We start from the raw sequence: 20,986 nt of genomic DNA, 5'->3' as shown, positions 1-20,986 counted from the left end.
CAACTAGCAGCAGCTGTGGAGCGTGCCTACGATGTTCCTAGATGCTTTGTCACGGCTGGAGGACTACATAAGCCTAAAGCAAGAAAAGGGAAAACTAACTGCCCCAGAGCAGACCCCAAAGGAATAGACAGCCCCCACACATGTATTGACGGTGAAACAAGATGAAGGCACAAACACAGGCAGGAAAATAGGCTGAGCAAATGATGAGGCCCAAATTAACTAGAAAGGAAAGGGAAGACACTGTCTGCAACCTGCAAAAAACCCTACAAAAATATTGTCCAACACTTCTGATAGCAAAATTAACCCTGAAGTCACTAGACTTCTCCCACTATATCAGCACTCTGAAATATTCTGAGACAGAGCAAAAAGAGACCAAACTAGTAATGGACAAAAAGCCAACTGGCAAAATACTGATAAATAAGAGTGGAAATTCAGCTCAGCCCCCAGCCGGGGCTGGCAGACCACACAAAAAACTGAATAGACCAACAAAATCAAGTGTGAACATTAGCAGAAAAACTTAGCTTTAGATGACTGGAACAGAGCTGAAAACCAAGAGCTGACAAGCCAGAAGGAATCACCAGCAACTGAATAGGGCGTCGGCTGTCTTAAATCCAATCTGAGAATCCTGAGATCCAATCGTCATCCTCATTCTCAGGTGGCAGATCTCCACCGATCAAGCCAGCTGCACCACCTCCCGTCACCACCAGAGGGAGTCCAGAAGGGGAAGTCACAACTGATGAATCAGAGAATGAACTCACAACAGTACCCCAAACTCCTGTGTCTACCCCAGACTCCTCTGTTCTCCTCTGTCCACCCCAGACTTCTGTGTCCCCTCTGTACTCCTCTATCCACCCCAGACTCCTCTGTCCCCTTTGTACTCCTCTGTCCACCCCAGACTCCTGTGTCCCCTCTGTACTCCTCTGTCCACCCCAAACTCCTGTGTCTACCCCAGACTCCTCTGTACTCCTCTGTCCACCCCAGATTCTGTGTCCCCTCTGTACTCCTCTGTCCACCCCAGACTTCTCTGTCCCCTTTGTACTCCTCTGTTCACCCCAAACTCCTGTGTCTACCCCAGACTCCTCTGTTCTCCTCTGTCCACCCCAGACTTCAGTGTCCCCTCTGTACTCCTCTGTCCACCCCAGACTCCTCTGTCCCCTTTGTACTCCTCTGTCCACCCCAGACTCCTGTGTCCCCTCTGTACTCCTCTGTCCACCCCAGACTCCTGTGTCCCCCCTGTACTCCTCTGTCCACCCCAAACTCCTGTGTCTACCCCAGACTCCTCTGTTCTCCTCTGTACTCCTCTGTCCACCCCAGACTCCTCTGTCCCCTTTGTACTCCTCTGTCCACCCCAGACTACTGTGTCCCCTCTGTACTCCTCTGTCCACCCCCAGACTCAGCGTGTTCCGTGTACCTGAGCGCCTGACTGCGTCCTCACAGCACCACACGCTCTCTGGGCACTTGCTGCAGGACGGGGGCGCGTCTCCTTGGTGATATACGGTAGCTGTAGTTCCGGGGATCTTGCTTCCTGGGGCTGGGCTGGAGGTGAGCTCTGTGCTCCCTGTGGATGTAACGTGGCGATCCCCGCACTGTGCTGGCTGGCCTCTGCTGTATTTTGCGGTCATGCGATCGATCGCGGGATAGAAAGCTTCCCAGCCGGGACGGCGGGATAAGGACAAGAAATCGGGTCTGTCCCGCGGGAATCGGGAGGGTTGGGACCTATGGTCACCAGGGCTACCATATACGAGGCATACTGAACATAGTAAAATAGTAACATGGTTATTAAGGTTGAAGGGAGACTTTAAGTCCATCTAGTTCACCCCATATCCTATCCTAACTTGCCCTAACATGTTGATCCAGACGAAGGCAAAAAAAACCCCATGTGGCAAACAGTAAGCTTCACATTGGGGAAAAAAATTCCTTCCCGACTCCACATACGGCAATCAGACTAGCTCCCTGGATCAACGCAATATTAAGGAGACTAGTGTATATACCCTGTAATATTATACTTTTCAGGAAAGGCATCCAGTCCCTTCTTACATTTTAGTAGGGAATCACTCATTACAACATCATATGGCAGAGAGTTCCATCGTCTCACTGCTCTTACAGTAAAGAATCCGCATCTGTGAGTATGCTTAAGGCCGGGGTCACACTAACCGACGCAAAATACGGTCCGTAGTTTACAGGCGTAATACGGATGAATGACCCCTAAACAGTGCTCCGTATGTCATCCGTATGGCGAGATTTTCTCGCCGCCTTGCAAAATGGACATATAATGGAGCCCTATGACAGGGTTCCTAACAGAAACCAAAGAATAGATATAGACACATAGAATGCATATATATATATATATATATATATATATATATATATATATATACACACAAGTCATTGAGATAAATATATATATATATATATATATATATACACACAAGTCATTGAGATAAATATATATATATATATATATATATATATATATACACACAAGTCATTGAGATAAATATATATATATATATATATATATATATATTTATATTTCACAGAGTTCTTCATAGCAGAATAGCCGCTAATTAAATTACCGGCTTCTATCAAATCATTCCCCAACCCGACATGAAATGACACATGGTTTACACTCAGTAACGCATTTCATTTCATGTTTTTTAATATGTCCCTGACTAATAATTAGATGAGGGTTTGTGTGCAAAATTTGGGAGTCGTAGTTGTTATTTTAAGGGGTTAATTCTTTGTTAAAAAATGCTTGGGCTTCCCATTGCCCTATAGCGGTGGCGAGTGGGTTAATCTAACAAAGGGTTAATGTCACCTTACAATCGAATGGTGACATTAACCCTTTGTTAGATTAACCCATTCGCCACCGCTATAGGGCAATGGGAAGCCCAAGCATTTTTTAACAAAGAATTAACCCCTTAAAATAACAACTACAACTCCCAAATTTTGCACACAAACCCTCATCTAATTATTAGTCAGGGACATATTAAAAAACATGAAATGCGTTACTGAGTGTAAACCATGTGTCATGTCGGGTTGGGGAAGGATTTGATAGAAGCCGGCAATTTAATTAGCAGCTATTCTGCTATGAAGAACTCTGTGAAATATAAATATATATATATATATATATATGTATTCTATGTGTCTATATCTATTCATTCTTTCTTTATTAAACCTGTCAGTGTGAGTTTACTGTATAGTGCACTGAATTGCCGGCTTTTGTAAAAGACACCGGGTGCGTATTTCTCACAAGTCACACGTGTGGTCCGTGTGTAATCCATATTTTTAGCGCACCCATAGACTTGCATTGGCGTGTTACAGGCGTAGTACGCTGACAATCACAGCATGCTGCGATTGGCACGGACCGTAGAATACAGATGAGAAATATACGGCTGTTGGGAGCTGCCCCATAGAGAATCATTGGTCCGTGTGTAATGCGTGCTTTTAGCGCCTCTCATCCGTATTCCTCGCCAGTGTGACCCCGGCCTAAACCTTCTTTCCTCCAGACGTAGAGGATGCCTCCTTGTCCCCGTCACAGGTCTAAAAGTTAAAAGATCATTAGAAAGGTCTTGGTATTGTCCCCGCATATATTTATACATTGTAATAAGATCACCCCTAAGCCTTCGATTCTCCAAACTAAATAACCCCACGTGTAATAACCTGTCTTGGTATTGCAGACCCCCCAGTGCCCTAATAACCTTGGTCGCTCTTCTCTGCACCCGCTCCAGTTCAGCTATGTCTTTCTTATACACCGGAGACCAGAACTGTACACAGTATTCTAAGTGTGGTCGCACTAGTGACTTATATAGAGGTGACATTATGTTCTCCTCATGAGCATCTATGCCTCTTTTCATGCATCTCATTATTTTATTTGCCTTTGCAGCAGCTGCCTGACACTGGCCACTAAATGGGAGTTTGTCGTCCACCCATACACCCAGGTATTTTTTAGTGACAGTTTTGCCCAGTGTTTTACAATTAAGCACATAATTATACATCTTGTTCGTTCTACCCAAGTGCATGACCTTACATTTATCCCCATTAAAGCTCATTTCCATTTATCAGCCCAAGCTTCTGGTTTATATAAATCCTCCTGTAATATAAAATTGTCCTCCTCTGTATTGATTACCCTGCAGAGTTTAGTGTCATCTGCAAATATTGAAATTCTACTCTCTATGCCCCCTACAAGGTCATTAATAAATATGTTAAAAAGAAGCGGGCCCAATACTGACCCCTGCAGTACCCAATACTGACCCCTGTGTTACCCCACTGCTAACCGTGACCCAGTCCGAGTGTGCTCCATTAATAACCACCCTTTGTTTCCTATCCCTGAGCCAGCTCTTAACCCATCTACACATATTTTCCCCTATCCCCATTGCTCTCATTTTATGTATCAACCTTTTGTGTGGCACCGTATCAAAAGCTTTTGAGAAGTCCATGTACACCATGTCCACTGCATTCCCTTGGTCCAGTCCGGAACTTACATCTTCATAAAAGCTTATCAGATTAGTCTGACAGGAACTGTCCCTTGTAAACCCATGTTGATATTGGGTCATGAGTAGTGTTGAGCGATACTACCCGATATTGAGAAATATCGGATCGGATTAGATCGGACCGATACCCAAAAAGTATCGGGTATCGCCGATTCCGATACCGGAAGTCCCATTCAAGTCAATGGGACAGAAATATTGGAATTAAAAAAAACCCTTTCTTTACTTGCACATCCTGTTCGGGAGGGGGGGAAGAGTGTGGGCGGTGCGTGGGCGGACACTGTGCGTGTCTGTGTGTGCGGGCGGGGTCTGTGCGGGTCTGCCGGGGGTCTGTGCGGGCCTGCCGGGGGTTGTGTCTGTGTGAAGGCATCTTCCGATGGGACTACAAGTCCCATCGGGCTATGCCTGCTGCAATGACAGTGATTGACACATTAGCCAATGATGGGACAGTAGTAGTCCCATCATCCGGCTAATGTGTTGAATGTAAAAAAAATATTTATATATATACATACTACATATATACTACATTCATACAGCATACATACATACTATATACATACTACATATATACTACATTCATACAACATACATACATACTACATATATACTACATTCATACAACATACATACATACTACATATATACTACATTCATACTACATACTACATACATACTACATTCATACAGCATACATACATACTACATATATGCTACATTCATACAACATACATACATACATGCATACTACATATATACTACATATATACTACATTCATACAACATACATACATGCATACTACGTACAACATACATACAACATGCTACAGACATACATACTGTACATACTACATACAATACATTCATACAATACATACATATAGACATACAGTACATATAACATAGAGTACATACTCACCATCACTTGTCACTTTGATCCCCGAAGCCAGTGTCATCTGTAAAAAATATTAAGATAACAAACAAGCGATATACTGCCTGATCCGCAGAAATCCACGAGTGTCCCACGACGATCTCCCGTGGAGAACAGCAGCATCAGCTGATGCGACCGCTCTCTAGGGGGCTCCAGGAATACAATGACGGGAGGTAGGTATCCTTCCACACTGTATTCCTCCGCCACTGTAAAAAAAATAGTCCCTAGTCTCACTTTTGGCATTGCTGTGTGAGAAAGTTCCCACGCAGCTTTTGCCATAAAGTGAGACCAGTGATCTATAGTAACCTCTCAGTGATGCAGTGCAGGAGATCGTCATGGGACACTCGTGGATTTCTGCGGATCAGGGAGTATATTGCTTGTTTGTTATTTTCATATTTTTCATCGATGGCACTGGCTTCGGGGATCAAAGTGACAAGTGATGGTGAGTATGTGCTCTGCTATATGTACTGTATGTCTATATGTATGTATGTATGTATGTATGTAGTATGTCTGTTGTATGTCTGTAACATGTTGTATGCATGTTGTATGTGTGTAGTATGTAGTATGTATGTTGTATGAATGTAGTATGTATGTTGTATGAATGTAATATATATGTAGTATGTATGTATTATGTAGTATGTATGTATGTATGTATGTTGTATGAATGTAGTATATATGATGTATTTAGTATGTATGTAGTATGTGTATATATATATATATATATATATATTTTTTTACATTCAACACATTAGCCGGATGATGGGACTACTACTGTCCCATCATTGGTTAATGTGTCAATCACTGTCATTGTAGCAGGCATCGCCCGATGGGACTTGTAGTCCCATCGGAAGATGCCTGCACACAGACACAACCCCCGGCAGTCCCGCCAGACCCCCGGCAGGCCCGCACAGACCCCCGGCAGGCCCGCACAGACCCCCGGCAGGCCCGCACAGACCGCGCATCATGATGACATCATTTCAGCATCCAATCACAGCCACAACAGTGGCTCATTGCATTATGGGAACTTCTGATTCCGGTATCCGATATTGTAAAAATATCGGTACTCGGTATCGGAATTCCGATACAGCGAATATCGGCCGATACCCGATACTTGCAGTATCGGAATGCTCAACACTACAGTAGTCATGAGGTTCTTCTTCTCCAGATACTCCAGTATAGTATCTCTTAGAAAACCCTCCAGGATTTTACCCACAGTTGAGGTTAAGCGCCTTGGCCTATAATTTCCGAGTTCAGTTTTTGGCCCTTTTTGAACCTTGGCCCCACATTTGCTATACGCCAGTCCTGTGGTACAGACCCTGTTATTATGGAATCTTTAAAGATTAGGAATAATGACCTATCTATGACTGTGCTTAATTCCTGCAGTACTCGGGGGTCTATCCCATCCGGGCCCGGGGATTTGTCACCTTTAGTGATTTGTAGACGCCGCCGTACTTCCTGCTGGGTTAAGCTGGTGACATTTAGGCTGAGTTCACACGTCGCTTTTTTTCGCCTTTCCGCGGCGGTTTTAACCGCGCAATTTTGCCGCGAAAATGCGAAAAATAAGCATCCCATGCATTCCTATGGGATTCCGCAATGCCGTGCTAATGCTGCGGTTTTTACCGCGGCGGAATCGCTTCGCGGTAAAAACCGCAGCATGCTCATTATTTTGCGGAATCGCGGCGATCCCGCACCCATAGGAATGCATTGTTCTGCTTACTTCCCGCATGTGGCTGTGCACACCATGCGAAATGTAAGCAGAACAATTGCAGATGGTACCCACGGTCCGGAGGAGAGGAGACTGTCCTCCGGGCTCTGGGTACCATATCCCTGTAAAAAATAGAATTTAAAATAAAAAATATTGTTATTCTCACCTTCCGACGTCCCGCGCAGCCTTCCCGCCTCTCTCCACACTCCGGTCCCAGTAATCCTTTGCGAAAATGCCCGCGATGGCGTCCGTTCTCGCGGGATCGCGAAGTCTCGCGGTAATTCGCGCAACGTCATCGCGAATTACCGCGAGACGTCGCGTTCCCGCGAGAACGGACGCCATCGCGGGCATTTTCGCAAAGGATTACTGGGAAGTCTGCGCGGGACGTCGGAAGGTAAGACTAACAGTATTTTTTATTTTTTTTTTTACATTCTATCTTTTACTATTGATGCCACATAGGCGGCCTCAGTAGTAAAAAGTTGGTCACACTTGTCAAACACTATGTTTGACGAGTGTGACCAACCTGTCAATCAGTTCTCCAAGCGATGCTACAGATCGCTTGGAAAACGCTAGCATTCTGCAAGCTAATTATGCTTGCAAAATGCTAGTTTTTTGCGGGAATTTAAAATTCGAATTTCCCGCGGAATCGAATTCCGGAATTCTCGCGGTAATTTCCGCAAGAGTTCCGGTACGTGTGAACTTACAGTAAATGGAGAATTTTTATCCCTGATCTTGTTATCCGTCATGAGATTTTCCTGTGTAAATACTGTTGACAAAGTCATTACAGCTCCTTACAGCTCTATTTAGCCATAGTGGTCTCCTCCTATTTCTAGCAGGTTTATTCCCATACAGTATACTGTATATTGTGCACAGCTCCTATTCAGGAGGATAATAAACGTCTCCCATTGTCTTTGTGTATTTTTGTCTCAGGATATCGTCCCTGTTATTGCACCAAGATCATCTCTGGGAAATTTGCCTTCCTGAAGTTTCGTGTCCTTGTAACCCCTCTACTACACATCTTATTACAGGACACCTGAACACTTATTATCCTGTGACCACTATCCCCCCCGGTGACCCCCAACCCTTATATCTGATCTGCGGTCTGAAGGAAAACAACACCGATGTGAGCACACTGAAGGCATACACACATATGCATACCAAAAAAAGCACCATATGCATGGACATACCACACTACACACTGTAGGTAAAGGAAAATTGTATAAGCTTACAGCAAAGACGTACTGCTACAGATGGTGGGAGGTATAATGCCAATGACATACCTATACTATCCCCTGCAGGTGGTGGAAGGCACTGCGTGCCAATAACACACACATACTGCCCCCTACAGGTGATGGGAGGTACTGTGAACCAATAACACACACATATTGCCCCCTACAGGTGATGGGAGGTACTGTGCAGCAATGCCACACACTTACTGCCCCCTACAGGTGATGAGAGGTACTCCATGCCAATAGCATACACATACTTCCTCCTACAGGTGATGGGAGATACTGTGGAGAGGACTTTTTCCTGCCACTTTTGGTGTGTCTGCCACTCACTGGCTCTTTCTGCAGGCTAATCAGACTAGTGTATTGGGGTCTCCTGGAGGTCCTTCATTCCTCCTTCAGATCCACATCGTGATCGCACCATGACTCCTAATTAGCAGGATGTGCTCTGAGTATTTGGCATTTTCTTCCTCGTGGCTGATCCCCTGAGTACGGTGTAGTGTGACAGTCACTGGTAAGGTCCTGGAGGGGAGATATGGTTCACTGAGGCTAATGGCTTAAGTGATGTAAAAGCAAGAAGTTTTTCTGCCAGCATATTAAGTATTGTGAGGGGTTAAGTAGCCATTTTGTTGAAAGTCTGGGATTTTGTGGACAACCATAGTGCAGGTGGGAGGTTGTCCACCTTTTCTCCAACCCAGGGTGTGGTCTGGGGCTTGTCGGCCTACAGTGGCAATCATAGTTCAGTGTGACTGGAGAGGCTAACTCCAGAGAAGTACTTTGTGCTGGGACGAACCTGAACTGTAAGCAGGAGGATCTCCGCTACCGCAAGGACTGTGCTTTGTGCTTCCATCTTATTTTGTTTCCTGTTTTGCCCTAAGGGCCATGTTTGTTTTCACTTCATCTTGGTTTATGCCTCATAATAAACCAAAGGAAGCTCTTAGACAGTGTTCCCGTGTCTACCTCCATGTACATCTGATTGGGCCGATCTACCACAGGTGGTGTTTGGAATGTGGGCAGCGTTCCAGGAACATATATAGCGGCAGTGGACAAACCACACGTCCTGGGTAAAGGCGACCATAAGCCACGAGTCCACGATGGACAGCATGGGTTTTGTTTGTGTGGCACAAGGTATAATTTTTATGAATACCATTAGGGGGTTCATTCGACTTTTTGGTCTTTCTTATTCCATTCTTGGGGAAGGCAAGTCAATAAAAGCGATTCTTCCTGTTCAATGTTTTTCTTGTTTTGCCATTAACAATACTGGATAAATATAATGATATTTTATTCATTTGGACAGTTACTCAGCTGTGATACCAATGGCTGCGCCTTGGTTTCAACCAGGTCACTAGTTGGAATTGAGGAGAAGCCATGAAGATTTCCCATGAAAAGGGAAACCGCATCCAGCTCATTGATAACGCTCTCTCGGCAAAGAAAATTACCAAACTGCATCATGTGAGCGCCATGACAGCAGGAAAAATACGAAATGAAGTCCGTCCATCCATTCAGAAGCCAAGAGGTGGACGTCCAGGCAAAATATCGGAGCCACTAAGGCGGCTCATCACAAGGTCTGGATGCTCCATAATGGTGAGATCACAGACGTCCTTGAAAGCACGGTGTGACGCATAGTGCACAAGTCTGGAAAGGAGGCCCGAAAAACGTGACCAAGCCTCGACTTCAATATCGTCATTAGAAGTTTTGGCTCAAGCTTGCAAAAAGAACTACGACGAGTGAACATTAAATACCCACCAGAAAAAATAGAGCGATCAAAATAAGTCCAAAAGACTCAGTATTAGAAAAGATAAAATGAAAACTTTATTGTAATGTGAACAGGGACAAGGAAAAGGGGGAAATTAAGTCAAAATTGACCATAGCAGCACAAAGGCGAACACCTGGGGCATATATGGGATAAAAGGACTAAAAAGGGATAAGGCATAACTAAAGCATTGCTGCAATATAGTATTGGATGATACATTGCGCCAGACCCAAATAGTAAAGAATGACCAATGTATCATCCAATACTATATTGCAGCAATGCTTTAGTTATGCCTTATCCCTTTTTAGTCCTTTTATCCCATATATGCCCCAGGTGTTCGCCTTTGTGCTGCTATGGTCAATTTTGACTTAATTTCCCCCTTTTCCTTGTCCCTGTTCACATTACAATAAAGTTTTCATTTTATCTTTTCTAATACTGAGTCTTTTGGACTTATTTTGATCGCTCTATTTTTTCTGGTGGGTATTTACATGTCATATGCGATTGTCCCTATTGATCCTATTAATTTAAACTCATTATATATGGTTACATATGTATGTATCCTATGAATCACTTTTCATTCTTATGGGTTTTTTATCCTTAATATGGTTTTGGACGAGTGAACAGTAGAAGATTGGAGACGGGTGATTTGGACCAAAGAGACAAAAGTCAATAGACAGCTCTGATGGGTGCAAATGGGTCTGGCTGAAACATGGGAAAAAGCGGCTAATGGATCGAGAAACTGAAGGAACTGTCAAGTCCGGTGAATGAAGCCTGATGATACGAGATTGTCCAAAACAAGAGGCGTTTTATACTTGACCAGGATTGATGGTGGTCTCAATGCTGATCTGTATGTGAGTGTCCAACAAGACAAATTACTCCTTAAGGCCCCGTTACATTTAGCGTTGCACCAGCGATCCCGACAATGATACGACCCGGTCAGGATCGCGGGTGCATCGCTAAATGGTCGCTAGTGAGCTGCCAAACAGGCAGATCTCACTACCGATGCAGCGATGCTCAGCGGTCATCACTTACCTGTCACACAAAGCGAGGGTGACTCTTCCGCCTGCAGCCATGGCTTGCTCGTCGGCGCCAGCAGGACTCCAGTGAGAAGAAAACGGCCCAGGACGTTCTCGCGTGATCAGTCATATCCAGCGGGGGGCCGGGTCAGAGGTAAGTGTCACATGTAGCGAGATCGCTACTGATATCGCTGTTGCGTCACAAAATCGGTGACATTTTAGTGATATCGCTAGCGATCTCGCTATGTGTGAAGGGTCCTTTACACTCCAGTACTATGGGCATGAAAAGGACAACATAGTGTACAGCATACATCGAGATTGGCGAAGAAATGGTTAAACGACAATGAATTAACCCAAAATGAGGCCTATACTAGAACAAGGAGCTCATCCATTTAATACTATTACAAAAAAGGGGAATGGTCTGGGGACTGTCGGGTCTGGTCGCCTCACTGGGGTCAATATACAGCAGTTTCTTCACCTCTACCCACAAGTGTTGGATTGGGGTGAGGTCTGGGGAATGTGGGGACTGGTCGCATCACTGGGGTCAGTATACAGCAGTTTCTTCACCTCTACCCACAAGTGTTGGATTGGGGTGAGGTCTGGGGAATGTGGGGACTGGTCGCATCACTGGGGTCAGTATACAGCAGTTTCTTCACCTCTACCCATAAGTGTTGGATTGAATCATAGAATCATAGAATCATAGAATCGTAGAGTTGGAAGGGACCTCCTGGGCCATCTGGTCCAACCCCCTGCTCAAAGCAGGATTCGCTAAATCATCCCAGTTAGATGTCTGTCCAGCCTCTGTTTGAAGACTTCCATTGAAGGAGAACTCACCACTTCTCGTGGCAGCCTGTTCCACTCATTGATCACTCTAACTGTCAAAAAGTTTTTTCTAATATCTAATCTGTGTCTCCTCCCATTCAGCTTCATCCCATTGCTTCTAGTCTTTCCTTGTGCAAATGAGAATAAAGTTGATCCTTCTACAATGTGACAGCCCTTTAGATATTTGTAGACAGCTATTAAGTCTCCTCTCAGTCTTCTCTTTTGCAAACTAAACATTCCCAAATCCTGCAACCTTTCCTCATAAGACAGGGTTTGCAGACCGGTCACCATTCTGGTCGCTCTTTTCTGAACTTGCTCCAGTTTGTTGATGTCTTTTTTAAAATGTGGTGCCCAAAATTGGACACAATATTCCAGATGAGGTCTGACCAAAGAGGAGTAGAGGGAAATAATTACTTCACGTGATCTAGACTGTATGCTTCTGTTAATACATCCTAGAATTGCATTTGCCTTTTTTGCTGCTGCATCACACTGTTGACTCATATTCAGTCTGTGATCTATTAGTATACCCAAGTCTTTTTCACATGTGCTGTCACTTAGCCCTATTCCTCCCATTCTATATATGCTTTTTTCATTTTTATTGCCCAGATGTAGTACTTTGCATTTCTCCCTGTTAAAAACCATTCTGTTAGTTGCTGCCCACTTCTCCAGTTTATTTAAATCTTTTTGAATCCTCTCTCTCTCTTCTCTAGTATTAGCTATCCCTCCTAGCTTTGTGTCATCAGCAAATTTAATCAGTTTACCCTCAATTCCTTCATCTAAATCGTTGATAAAGATGTTGAACAATACAGGGCCCAGGACAGAGCCCTGTGGTACCCCACTTGAGACATTCTTCCAACTGGATGTGCAGCCATTTACGACCACTCTTTGGGTCCGATCACTAAGCCAGTTATGAATCCACCTAACAGTTGCCTTGTCCATTCCATACTTAGTCATTTTTTCAATAAGGATTGTATGAGAGACTTTGTCAAATGCTTTGCTGAAGTCAAGATATACTATATCTACAGCATTTCCTTGATCCACCCAATCAGTAATACCATCATAGAAGGAAATTAAATTAGTCTGACATGACTTATTAGTTACAAACCCATGCTGACTCTGTTTAATCACTTCATTCTTATCCAGGTATTGACATACATGTTGTTTAATAATTTGTTCAAAGATCTTTCCTGGTATAGAAGTCAGACTCACCGGCCTATAGTTGCCTGGGTCCACCTTCTTCCCCTTTTTGAAGATAGGAACAACATTTGCTCTTCTCCAGTCTTCTGGCACTTCTCCTGTTCTCCAAGAATTTTCAAAGATTATGGAGAGGGGTTCAAAAATTTCTTCTGCTATCTCCTTCAGTACTCTGGGGTGTAATTCATCTGGACCTGGAGACTTGAATACATTTAGGTTAGCTAAGTGTTTCCTCACTATCTTTCTGTTTATAGATATCCTGGATTCTTCTATTCCCTTAATAGGACAGTGAATAACAGTTGATGTTACATTTCCTTTCTGAGAGAAAACAGATGCAAAATAGGAATTTAAAAGTTCAGCCTTCTCAACATCCTGTCTTACCATTTCATCATTTTCATCCTGTAAAAATCCTATAGCATCTTTGACTTTTCTTTTACTTTTGACATATCCCCAAAATCCTTTATTATTGCTTTTGACATCTCTTGCAAGCCTCAATTCATTTTCAGCTTTAGATAATCTGATTTGTGCCTTGCAGGTTCTGCAGACAGCATTATATTCTTCTTTAGATATGCCTCCTTCTTTCCATTTTATAAACATTTTTTGCTTCCTTTTTAGCATGTGCTTAAGCTCTGTGTTCATCCATCCTGGTTTCCTTAAATGCTTCCTATTCTTCCCTCTTTTCGGAATTGTTAACAACTGTGCTTTGAGAATTTCATTTTTCAAGATTTCCCATCCTTCCTGGACATTTTTGTCTTTAAGGATATCCAGCCATTGGATCCCTCCAATTCTCTTTCTGAATCCCTTAAAATCTGCCTTTCTGAAATCTAACCTTGACGTCTGAGTCTTCACAGGTCTTCCGCCTCTAGTTATCCAAAATTCTAAAATAGCATGGTCGCTACCTCCTAGGGTCCCAGCCACTTTTACCTCCTCAACCATTTCCTCCCTGTTTATAAGGATTAGATCCAAGGTAGCAGTTCCCCTTGTTTTCTCCTTTACCTTTTGGAAGATAAAGTTGTCAGCAAGAGAGGATAAGAATTTCCTTGACCTGTTAGTTTTGCCTGAGAGAGATTCCCAACAAATGTCTGGATAGTTGAAATCTCCCATGACAACTATGTCATATTTTTTGGAGAACTTGGCCATTTGATGCATAAAGAGTTCATCCATATCTTCAGCTTGCACAGGCGGCCTGTAGTAAATGCCTACAATGGTGTCCTTTCCATTGTTCTGTCCTTGTATTCTTACCCAAACAGTTTCCACAGAACTCCCAGTCTCTGAAGCTTCAATCTCTGTGCAGATATACGCATTTCTAACATACAATGCGACACCCCCTCCTGGGGATTGGGGTGAGGTCTGGGGAATGTGGGGACTGGTCGCCTCACTGGGGTCTGTATACAGCAGTTTCTTCACATCTACCCACAAGTGTTGGATTGGGGTGAGGTCTGGGGAATGTGGGGACTGGTCGCCTCACTGGGGTCTGTATACAGCAGTTTCTTCACCTCTACCCACAAGTGTTGGATTGGGGTGAGGTCTGGGACTGTCAGGACTGGTCGCCTCACTGGGGTCTGTATACAGCAGTTTCTTCACCTCTACCCATAAGTGTTGGATTGGGGTGAGGTCTGGGGAATGTGGGGACTGGTCGCCTCACTGGGGTCTGTATACAGCAGTTTCTTCACCTCTACCCACAAGTGTTGGATTGGGGTGAGGTCTGGGACTGTCAGGACTGGTCGCCTCACTGGGGTCTGTATACAGCAGTTTCTTCACATCTACCCACAAGTGTTGGATTGGGGTGAGGTCTGGGGACTGTCAGAATAATCCACCACCTCTAATTCATCGTCATTTAGAAAACCAAAAAAGGGGAATGGACACCGGAGCTAATATAAGATATATAAAAACTTCTATTCCAGAAATGAATCACAGGACTCAGTATAGATTCAATATAAACAAAGTAAAAAGTACAAAAGGAAGCGACCCCTAAGTGCCACACCAGAGCAGGGAGGTAATGAAGAGGTGTATAGACGCCTAGAGGGATCTACAATGGTATACTGCTAGTGACTTTATATTATAATGGTAGGGTCAGACGAAAATGAAAGGGTTTACATAAAGTGCATAGTGCTTAAATGTCATAGTATACGTATGTAACATAAGTAAGAGCGATATTCAATGTTAGAAGACAGTAATATAGATCAATAGTATAGATATAGGAGAGATCGTCACCATAGGCGCTACACCAAGTAAACCAAGTAGATATAAGGCGCTGAGACATAAGTAGACTCCAGAGACAGACCTGGGAAAGGCAGACCCCTATACTGAGTCCTGTGATTCATTTCTGGAATAGAAGTTCTTATATATCTTATATTAGCTCCGGTGTCCATTCCCCTTTTTTGGTTTTCTAAATGACGATGAATTAGAGGTGGTGGATTATCCTGACAGTCCCCAGACCTCACCCCAATCCAACACTTGTGGGTAGAGGTGAAGAAACTGCTGTATACAGACCCCAGTGAGGCGACAGTCCCAGACCTCACCCCAATCCAACACTTGTGGGTAGAGGTGAAGAAACTGCTGTATACAGACCCCAGTGAGGCGACCAGTCCTGACAGTCCCAGACCTCACCCCAATCCAACACTTGTGGGTAGAGGTGAAGAAACTGCTGTATACAGACCCCAGTGAGGCGACCAGTCCTGACAGTCCCAGACCTCACCCCAATCCAACACTTGTGGGTAGAGGTGAAGAAACTGCTGTATACAGACCCCAATGAGGCGACCAGTCCCGACAGTCCCCAGACGTCACCCCAATCCAACACTTGTGGGTGGAGGTGAAGAAACTGCTGTATACAGACCCCAGTGAGGCGACCAGTCCTGACAGTCCCAGACCTCACCCCAATCCAACACTTGTGGGTAGATGTGAAGAAACTGCTGTATACAGACCCCAGTGAGACAACCAGTCCTGACAGTACCCAGACCTCACCCCAATCCAACATTTGTGGGTAGAGGTGAAGAAACTGCTGTATACAGACCCCAATGAGGCGACCAGTCCCGACAGTCCCCAGACGTCACCCCAATCCAATACTTGTGGGTAGAGATGAAGAAACAGCTGTATACAGACCCCAGTGAGGCGACCAGTCCCCAAACCTCACCCCAATCCAACACTTGTGGGTAGAGGTGAAGAAACAGCTGTATACAGACCCCAGTGAGGCGACCAGTCCCGACAGTCCCCAGACGTCACCCCAATCCAACACTTATGAGTAGAGGTGAAGAAACCGCTGTATACAGACCCCAGTGAGACAACCAGTCCTGACAGTCCCCAGACCTCACCCCAATCCAACACTTGTGGGTAGAGGTGAAGAAACCGCTGTATACAGACCCCAGTGAGGCGACCAGTCCTGACAGTCCCCAGACCTCACCCCAATCCAACACTTGTGGGTAGAGGTGAAGAAACTGCTGTATACAGACCCCAGTGAGGCGACCAGTCCTGACAGTCCCTGACCTCACCCCAATCCAACACTTGTGGGTAGAGGTGAAGAAACAGCTGTATACAGACCCCAGTGAGGTGACCAGTCCCCAGAGCTCACCCAAATCCAACACTTGTGGGTAGAGGTGAAGAAACGGCTATATACAGACCCCAGTGAGACAACCAGTCCTGACAGTCCCCTGACCTTACCCCAATCCAACACTTGTGGGTAGAGGTGAAGAAACTGCTGTATACAGACCCCAGTGAGGCGACCAGTCCTGACAGTCCCAGACCTCACCCCAATCCAACACTTGTGGGTAGAGGTGAAGAAACTGCTGTATACAGACCCCAGTGAGGCGACCAGTCCTGACAGTCTCAGACCTCACCCCAATCCAACACTTGTGGGTAGATGTGAAGAAACTGCTGTATACAGACCCCAGTGAGACAACCAGTCCTGACAGTCCCCAGACCTCACCCCAATCCAACACTTGTGGGTAGAGATGAAGAAACCGCTGTATACAAACCCCAGTGAGGCGACCAGTCCCCAGACCTCACCCCAATCCAACACTTGTGGGTAGATGTGAAGAAACTGCTGTATACAGACCCCAGTGAGGCGACCAGTCCCCACATTCCCCATACCTTACCCCAATCCAACACTTGTGGGTAGAGGTGAAGAAACTGCTGTATACAGACCCCAGTGAGGCGACCAGTCCTGACAGTCCCAGACCTCACCCCATACCAACACTTGTGGGTAGATGTGAAGAAACTGCTGTATACAGATCCCAGTGAGACAACCAGTCCTGACAGTCCCCAGACCTCACCCCAATCCAACACTTGTGGGTAGAGGTGAAGAAACTGCTGTATACAGACCCCAGTGAGGTGACCAGTCCCGATAGTCCCCAGACGTCACCCCAATCCAACACTTATGAGTAGAGGTGAAGAAACCGCTGTATACAGACCCCAGTGAGGCGACCAGTCCTGACAGTCCCCAGACCTCACCCCAATCTAACACTTGTGGGTAGAGGTGAAGAAACAGCTGTATACAGACCCCAGTGAGGCGACCAGTCCCCAGACCTCACCCAAATCCAACACTTGTGGGTAGAGGTGAAGAAACAGCTGTATACAGACCCCAGTGAGGCGACCAGTCCTGACAGTCCCCAGACCTCACCCCAATCCAACACTTGTGGGTAGAGGTGAAGAAACTGCTGTATACAGACCCCAGTGAGGCGACCAGTCCCGATAGTCCCCAGACGTCACCCCAATCCAACACGTATGGGTAGAGGTGAAGAAACCGCTGTATACAGACCCCAGTGAGGCAACCAGTCCTGACAGTCCCCAGACCTCACCCCAATCCAACACTTGTGGGTAGAGGTGAAGAAACTGCTGTATACAGACCCCAGTGAGGCGACCAGTCCCAATAGTCCCCAGACGTCACCCCAATCCAACACTTATGAGTAGAGGTGAAGAAACCGCTGTATACAGACCCCAGTGAGGCAACCAGTCCTGACAGTCCCCAGACCTCACCCCAATCTAACACTTGTGGGTAGAGGTGAAGAAACAGCTGTATACAGACCCCAGTGAGGCGACCAGTCCCCAGACCTCACCCAAATCCAACACTTGTGGGTAGAGGTGAAGAAACAGCTGTATACAGACCCCAGTGAGGCGACCAGTCCCCAGACCTCACCCAAATCCAACACTTGTGGGTAGAGGTGAAGAAACAGCTGTATACAGACCCCAGTGAGGCGACCAGTCCCCAGACCTCACCCAAATCCAACACTTGTGGGTAGAGGTGAAGAAACCGCTGTATACAGACCCCAGTGAGGCGACCAGTCCTGACAGTCCCCAGACCTCACCCAAATCCAACACTTGTGGGTAGAGGTGAAGAAACAGCTGTATACAGACCCCAGTGAGGTGACCAGTCCTCAGACCTCACCCAAATCCAACACTTGTGGGTAGAGGTGAAGAAACCGCTGTATACAGACCCCAGTGAGGCGACCAGTCCTGACAGTCCCCAGACCTCACCCCAATCCAACACTTGTGGGTAGAAGTGAAGGAACAGCTGTATACAGACCCCAGTGAGGCGACCAGTCCCCAGACCTCACCCAAATCCAACACTTGTGGGTAGAGGTGAAGAAACAGCTGTATACAGACCCCAGTGAGGCGACCAGTCCCCAGACCTCACCCAAATCCAACACTTGTGGGTAGAGGTGAAGAAACCGCTGTATACAGACCCCAGTGAGGCGACCAGTCCTGACAGTCCCCAGACCTCACCCAAATCCAACACTTGTGGGTAGAGGTGAAGAAACAGCTGTATACAGACCCCAGTGAGGTGACCAGTCCTCAGACCTCACCCAAATCCAACACTTGTGGGTAGAGGTGAAGAAACCGCTGTATACAGACCCCAGTGAGGCGACCAGTCCTGACAGTCCCCAGACCTCACCCAAATCCAACACTTGTGGGTAAAGTTGAAGAAACAGCTGTATACAGACCCCAGTGAGGCAAACAGTCCCCAGACCTCACCCCAATCCAACACTTGTGGGTAGATGTGAAGAAACAGCTGTATACAGACCCCAGTGAGGCGACCAGTCCTGACAGTCCCCAGACCTCACCCCAATCCAACACTTGTGGGTAGAGGTGAAGAAACTGCTGTATACAGACCCCAGTGAGACAACCAGTCCCCAGACCTTATCCCAATCCAACACTTGTGGGGAGAGTTGAAGAAACCACTGTATACAGACCCCAGTGAGGCGACCAGCCCCCAGACCTCTCCCAAATCCAACACTTGTGGGTAGAGATGAAGAAACAGCTGTATACAGACCCCAGTGAGGCGACCAGTCCTGACAGTCCCCAGACCTCACTCCAATCCAACACTCGTGGGTAGAGGTGAAAAAACAGCTGTATACAGACCCCAGTGAGGCAACCAGTCCCCAGACCTTATCCCAATCCAACACTTGTGGGGAGAGTTGAAGAAACCACTGTATACAGACCCCAGTGAGGCGACCAGCCCCCAGACCTCACCCAAATCCAACACTTGTGGGTAGAGGTGAAGTAACAGCTGTATACAGACCCCAGTGAGGCAACCAGTCCCGACAGTCCCCAGACCTTATCCCAATCCAATACTTGTGGGGAGAGTTGAAGAAACCACTGTATGCAGACCCCAATGAGGCAACCAGTGTGCACCAACATGGGGAACGTGAAGAAGAGACCTGGGGCTAGATATTGGTGGAGACCAGTGAGGATCTGATGGAGAGGAGAAGGAATAAGGCCGTGGTGAAAGCCAAAGGAGGATTTACAAATACTAATAAAATAACAAAAATTAAGATTTAGAAAATTTAGGAGCAAAACAGCAACAATGCGGTGACACGGTGACTTGACGAGAATCTGCAGGACTAATCATATGCTAAATAGGCACAAGTCACATGTGTGAGAGCCAAGATGATGGTCTGTGAGATGATGATGGTCTGTGAGATGATGGTGGTCTCACGTGAGAAGCAGAAGTGGATGTGGAGACATGGAGCCTGAAGGTCGGACATTGTTACCCTTTGCCCCTCAGTGTATGTGCTGTGGAATGAGCTGATTATTTGCGGGGACCTTTGTGTCCAGAAGACGCTTTGGGTTTGAAACCCCTGAGTTTTATGAAAGCAAAAAAACTGCACATGTTTAGACTAAACCACATTGCCTGTGTGAACGCTGCCTAATGCCATACTGTATATATCATTTTTTTGTATTTTTTATTAGCCGTTTGCTTGTACTATACACCACAATTTGTAAGATTATCGCTTTCTTGAAGGCTGGCTTCATAGGTATACCAATATGGCAGCCTTCAGTATGACCCTGGCCATGATATTGCCACCAGCCTCTTAAATCCCTCTGCCACAATTGAGTATCAACTAAAGGGGTAAAACTGCAGTGACCGGGCTACCTTTGATTGCCGTAATTAAACTCATGCGCCAGCTGTATAACACAGCCGGTATCTGCTCTGTATGGCCGGTGTCAGACTTGTGAGAAACTCGAATGAGTCTCGCACCTCAATGCCTGGCACTCGGGACCGGAGTGTGCGGCTGCATGTATTTCTATGCATGTATTTCTATGCATGTATTTCTATGCAGCTGCACACTCCGGTCACGAATGCCGGCGGCAGTGCCGGCCATTGAGGTGCGTGACTCGTGCGAGTTTCTCGCAAGTCTGACCCCGGCCTATGGCGCATACTCAGGTCCTCCGCCTGCTCCATACATGCAGTGTTGCAAATGGAAATCTGAACTGAGTGGCCCTGGCTCAGTGGGTCCCTCATTTTGCTGGGTGCTGACACTGGCCCTGGCTCAGTGGGTCCCTTATTTTGCTGGGTGCTGACACTGACCCGGGGTCAATGGGTCTATCACTTTGCTGGGTGCTGATGTTGGTCCTG

General features: G+C 46.0%; 1 protein-coding gene across 1 annotated transcript in view; it reads left to right on the top strand.

Annotated features, from left to right (window-relative positions):
• Positions 1-20,986, top strand: part of DCHS1 (dachsous cadherin-related 1) — a 168,941-nt gene that overhangs the window by 47,838 nt on the left and 100,117 nt on the right. The window lies entirely within an intron of this gene.

Source organism: Dendrobates tinctorius, unplaced genomic scaffold (assembly GCF_039654945.1).
Source record: "Dendrobates tinctorius isolate UK_male_01 unplaced genomic scaffold, ASM3965494v1 ptg000369l, whole genome shotgun sequence".
Classification (NCBI taxonomy): Eukaryota; Metazoa; Chordata; class Amphibia; order Anura; family Dendrobatidae; genus Dendrobates; species Dendrobates tinctorius.
Note: the sequence above shows the minus strand (reverse complement) of the source record. Positions and strands in the feature narration are given on the sequence as shown.